The sequence below is a fragment of the Paramisgurnus dabryanus genome, chromosome 2, assembly GCF_030506205.2.
Source record: "Paramisgurnus dabryanus chromosome 2, PD_genome_1.1, whole genome shotgun sequence".
NCBI lineage: Eukaryota > Metazoa > Chordata > Actinopteri > Cypriniformes > Cobitidae > Paramisgurnus > Paramisgurnus dabryanus.
Genome location: NC_133338.1, coordinates 34,025,310 through 34,031,493, shown reverse-complemented (window position 1 = coordinate 34,031,493; position 6,184 = coordinate 34,025,310). Strand labels below are relative to the sequence as shown.

Below are 6,184 nucleotides of genomic sequence, written 5' to 3'. Positions count from 1 at the left end.
CCTAGCACGAAAGACACTTCCAGACCCATTGGAGTGTGTCAGTGTTACATTACAACTATGAAAATCCTGTATGTATTACACAAGGCAAGTTCACTACAACAGTTTTTTGTACATGCTCCTTCTCACTCATGGCCATAGCCAGGGTTTTCAAATAAGTGAGGTGGTGGTGGGGGGTTACAAGTTAACAAATGCCATCTGTGTGGAAAAAAGTGCACTAAAATACACTTTTTTAAATACACTTAGTAAATGTACTATTTCTGCTTAATAATTTTGTAGCTAATATACAAATATACCAAATTAGTTTTTAGTTAAGATTAAGTTAAGAACATCTAAGTGTACACAACTGTGCTATTTATTTCAATATACCTTAAATATCAATTAAAGTATTATTGGTATTTGGTATAAACCTTTTCAGGTGCACTGAAGTACTACTAAAGTTACTTTTAATTAGGGGTTGGTCGATCTGATATTCAGTATCATTATTAGTCCGATATTGGCCAACACGGAACCTTAACTGTCATGGCAACTTGGCGTAAAGCGTGACTTGCTGAGCAACATACATTTGCACAAAGTTGCACTTTAAATTGTCCAAAGTTACACCTTAAATTGAATTTTGAATTTTTGTGCTGACAAACTAAAAATATTGCTACTAGTTTGTTTGAAACATTTAAATAAAAATGAAGCAGCAGTATTGCACAATGTTTCATTGAGTCTTGAATTTGCACAGTCATTTGTTACACACACTGTAAAAAATACTTTGCTGCCTTAAAATTGTTTGTTAAATCAACTCAGATTTACAAGTCATGTCAACAGAGATAAGTTGTCACAGCTTTTAAAATATAGTTGAGAAAAGTCAACTTAATTTTATAAGTTATAATAACTCACCTGTAGTTATAACAACTCATCTCTATTCAAGATAAATAACAGTAAGTTGAAATGACTTGTAAATCCGAGCTGATTCAACAAAAAATTTTAAGGCAGCAAAGTATTTTTTTACAGTGCAGTAAAACGTTTGAGTTCTGTAGCTTTATTTAAGCATGGTGCTTTTGTAGGGCTAACAATGTGTTATTTGCAACTTAATTGATTAAAAGAGGGCGATAGACATGGTATTGGATCGGTATTCAAATACTCAAGGTTGTGGTATCGACATTTGTATCAGACATGATAAAGTGTTATTGCCCAGCCCTACTTTTAATTAGTTTATTTGTAGCATAAATTTACAACTTTACATAACTTTCAAATGTAATTGCTAGTATTTAACTCTTTCCCCACCATTGACTAGTTTACTCGTCATTTAAGGGAAACGCTTCCCTGCCAATGACGATCCCCTGCCAATTTTTTCGGCAATCCATAATACAGCTTTTTTCCACCAGGTGCCACAACCACCAGGTTACGCAACTCATAAAACCCTGAAGTATCGGCCTAGAGCAGTGCTTCCCAATCCTGGTCCTCGAGCACCCCCTCCCAAAAAGTTATTAGATGTCTCCTTATTTAAAACACCTAATTCAATTTATCAGCCTCCTTCCAAAATGGTTAACATGTCTCCCTAACAAGCTGATGAGTTAAATCAGGTGTATTAAATAAGGAGACATCTAAATATTTTTGGGAGGGGGTGCTCGAGGACCAGGATTGGGAAGCACTGCCCTAGGGCAAACAGCTCAAACTCTGTGTATGTTTTGAGGATCGCTCTGAATCTGTTCTCTATCAAAAGAAACCTACCCATATTTGAGAGGTGTTAAAAAGAAAACAAATAAAAAGAGGATAAAGTTTTTTAGTATGAAAGCGGAGGGTTGGTTCTTTCGTTTGATATATTGTATGTTTATATATTTAAAGAAGAACATTTTCTGGAAGACATTCAACTTTTGTGAAAATCATAAAAAACTATACAGTAAACTGTCCAAACTTATTTATATACTTAATAGCCTAATTATATAGCTTAATTTTATAAGTAGATGACAATAAAAATCACTTTAAAAAACTAATAATTAATTCAGAGGACTTTAAATTTTATTTATTAATATGAAAAATTTACAGAGGTCCAGACCACTGACCTCATAGCTGCCTACGGCCATGCTTTTACTGACAACAGTAAGTGAAAATGCTTTTTTACATATAGTTTCGTGACATGACTATAAAATGAAATAATAAGATAAGATAAATAATAAAATAAGTTTAGACACCCTGAAAGGACAAACTGTTCTACGAAGTGCATTTCTTCCCCACGTTGTCTCAGACGACAACATGTCTGTCCATATGAATTTTGAAATTAAAGGGTGAGCTGTTGGTTGCAATTTCGAATCTCAACACTAGATGTAAAATGTACACACACCACCTTTAACTTGCATTATCTAAATTCTGAAGATTACATTTTCTGAATGTTATTCATAATGATCAATATTTAACATTAAAGGCGCTCTAAGCGAATTGACGCGTTTTAGACCATAAAAAATTTTTTGTTACATACCGGAAACATCTCCTCACTATCTGCTTGCTGCCTGTCCGCTGATCAAACTGTAAAAAAACGTGATCTCTGTAGACAGCCCAGGCCTCACAAACGGCAATATCAACATAGTGGCCAAACCTAGCAGCACAAAACAAAACAAAGTATTCCAGCCAATAAACGCCAAAAAGGATTTGGGGGTGGGTGCGTTTATGAAAGCTCGGAAGGGAGGGGGAGGAGTTAGCTACGCTCCGTCTGTTTGAAAACAGTTCAAACGTCAACAATAACTAACGTCTCGCAGATTCGCTTAGAGAGCCTTTAAACTAGTGATGTTTCTTTACATTTTCTAGACGAGCTTAACTCATTGCATTTCCCTTTTTTCTGTTGATTGAGAGAATATATTGCTCATGAGTCATGACTGTTTGTTTATTGGCTGTTTTGAAACTATCATCTGGTAGTGAGAAAAATTGCTTTTATGGATTATTGACCAATATATTACTGCATCGCTACACCTGGCCCTTTTGCAGAGAGGGGCATTTCCTTCATGATGATGTGAATCTATTTCAAGCGAATCCATAATCAGTACTGGGCCAAAAAAACTTGCACTTTTTACTCACCCATTGACATTTCGTTTAAAACCTTTTGTTCAGAGCTGTAACCTAACCTTGATCTAAAATCAATACCTGGTTAAATGGTTACATTGACTCTTACAACCACAGCAGGGTCATAGCACTTAACCCAAGTGTTTCTTCTTCCTGCAGGTTATTTATGGAGCCTTAATCTTGCACTTCCAATGCAAGTCATTCATCATTCTGAAGTTGAGTTACAGAGATAGATTTTGAATTTTGACTTGCATCTTAGTCAACAATACAATACAGCACTACACAGTGTCTTGAGTTTGTATTTAATCAAATCTTAATCTTCTATAAGCTTCACTTATATTTTACAAAAAAAAAAACACTCCACTCTGAACAACAACATTTGCATGGACTACATTTAACCGACTCTCTATCAAACCCATCTCTTAATCATTGCATGCCACACTCCCAAAACATAACATTGTCAGCACTTTGGCTGACTGTTGCATTATCTAAAAACAGCCTTTAGGATCACAAAATTCCACTGAGGAATATATATTTATACACACAATTAAATTTTCAATTTCCTTTTTTTCTGGAGTTCCAGGCAAATGTGCTGCATGAACTTTAATACCCATTGAATAATTTACACACAATGCTCTCTTCTCCTGTGGGAACTTTAACTTTCCTTCTTTCCAGAGACTTGATCCCATTTCTCTTTTTCCCTATTTCTCTCCCTATTAATTCAACCATCCATGCAATAATCGATCTCCTGTTCTTCACAAACCATTTCCACACTCTGCTTTTAAAGCTTTAACAAATGTTGTTTACTTGATATGCCGCTCATTATCTCACTCAACATACACACACATACAAAAGCAAGCAGCACTTGAGGTCTTGAGTCACACTGTTATTCTAGTACGGTCGAATCCAATCTGATAACATAATTAGTAGCAATAAAGTGAGAATTGTCTATAAAAGAACAATCGATTTGTGTATGTTGAATGTTAAATGGGAAATATCATGAAAATCTGACTTTTTTCATGTTTAAGTGCTATAATTGCGTCCCCAGTGCTTCTATCAGTATCAACCTAGACATTTTTTGTAAACCATTCTCTGCAAACATGTGAAAAAAGGTCATTGAAATTTTGTTCCCCTTGTGATGTCAAAAGGGGATCTTATTATAATATAACCACCCCTTAATCTGCACTAACCAAGTACTTCACTGCCATATAGTGTTGTTGAGAGAGAGAAAGAGAGAGAGAAAATTTTTGACAGCACAACTGAGTTTCAATTTCAACAAACCACCATTATAGCAATCAGAATTTGCATTTTATCAGCTAATTTTCATTTAAAAGGACACACACAAAAAACGGCACATTTTTGCTCACACCTACAAAGTGGTGTTTTAACATCTTAAAATAAATTAAGATATTTTGAGCTAAAACTTAACATATGTACTTTGGGAAACCAATGATTTAATTTCTATCTTAAAAAAATGTCACCTTTAAGGGTTGCCTTATAGGGCGTACACACCAAATACGAATTCAACAAATTGTGTAGATTACATACAAAGTCAATGCAACACATGCTATTCGCCTCAAACGCGTTTTTGTGCAAGTAAAAAAAAGTAAACTTAAGCAAAAAAAATCACATGACACCATGCAATCTAGAGCGAGGAACGCAATGCTTTGGTGTACAACATAATACCCTATACTGTAACCTTAAAGTGACCTTTATCACTATGATTATCACCTTTGAGATTTCAGAAGTACAGTAACTCATAAACATCTTTACCTTGACAGTACAGACAGACAAACTTGACAATCGTCCTCTAGCCACACGTCACAATCTATTCATCAGAAGTGTTTTTCACATCGCAGGCTTTGCAAATTGCCACATTTTCTAGACAAATCGCTTTTCAGTGCCTGACTGCACTCGGAAAGAAACATAATTGTGTTTAGATGTTGGAATAATAAAACAAAACAATTCAGTTTATTTAGCATGTCATTCTTACTTCACAAGGTGCCTTGTGAGCTGCACCATAAATCCATCATTGAACACAATTGGATGAAGTATCCATTTAAAACAGTACTATCAAATCTACCCCATGATTTACTTAACCTCAAAGAAACCGAGATACATATATCCATCATCTTTCAGACAAGAACATTTGAAGTTATTTTAGTAAATTTCGTTGCTTTTCTTGAGGGTGAATAAATAATGGGGTAATTTTGATATTTGGCTGGAGTATCGCTTTAAGACGTTTATATATATATAAAAAATATAAAGATTTAGATATAAAAATTCTAAAATGTCAATAAATGTAAAAATTATCAAATGAAAGTGAGGGATGTCCTCACTGGATGGTAACACTTGAAAAGATGCAGTCATATGAAGTAAAATATAAATGACTCTTACAGCCATTCATATCCTAAAACTGTGGCACAAACACTTTTCTCTGCAGGCCATGCATGAAGCTCTTCTATTTTCTTAAAAGACCACGCACTCCATCTCATGCAATCTATCACATCACTTCAGCCTGAAGGAGCACAGGAGAGAGCAAGAGACCCAAAAATAACCTTTAAGAACACAAATGCAATAGCTCTCTCTGAACATTGTGCTCACTCAATGATTATGTATAAGACTTCAATGACTTCAATTTCCAACGTGTAAAGACTTAAACTCCCATCAGATTTTCGCAGAGAAACCAATTTGATCCTTTTTGAAATTATAACAAGAATAAAAGATATTATTACTTCTATCTGGTCTGAGGCGTATACACACACACACACACACACAAATTTTGAGGCAAAACAGCTTGTAGCTTTGCACACATCATGTCAGAGCCTTAAAGACTCAGGCCAACCAATCCCCCATGTATCTGCTGTTACTATAGCGACAGCTTGCATCAGGAGGAAATGAAGAAAGCATGTCAACTTTCCTGTGTGTACAGAGTAGAGCACACAAGCAAAAACACATTAAACCACACCACTGAATCAACAGTCAAGCACTTAGACGCTGGCTGACCAGACGTAATCTAATCTAAATAAAAAATATGTACACGAAAAATCCTTAATTCTCATACCAAAATGTATAAACAATTCAATAAATCAAAACAAAGCTACTGTATAAAAAGTGTGTGAGCAAAAGTTTATATGAATTA

At 34.9% G+C, this 6,184-nt stretch overlaps 1 protein-coding gene across 2 annotated transcripts in view; it reads right to left on the bottom strand.

The window, feature by feature from the left end:
• cep89 (centrosomal protein 89) overlaps nucleotides 1-6,184 on the bottom strand; it is a 66,133-nt gene that overhangs the window by 31,675 nt on the left and 28,274 nt on the right. The gene's annotated exons all lie outside the window — the stretch shown is intronic.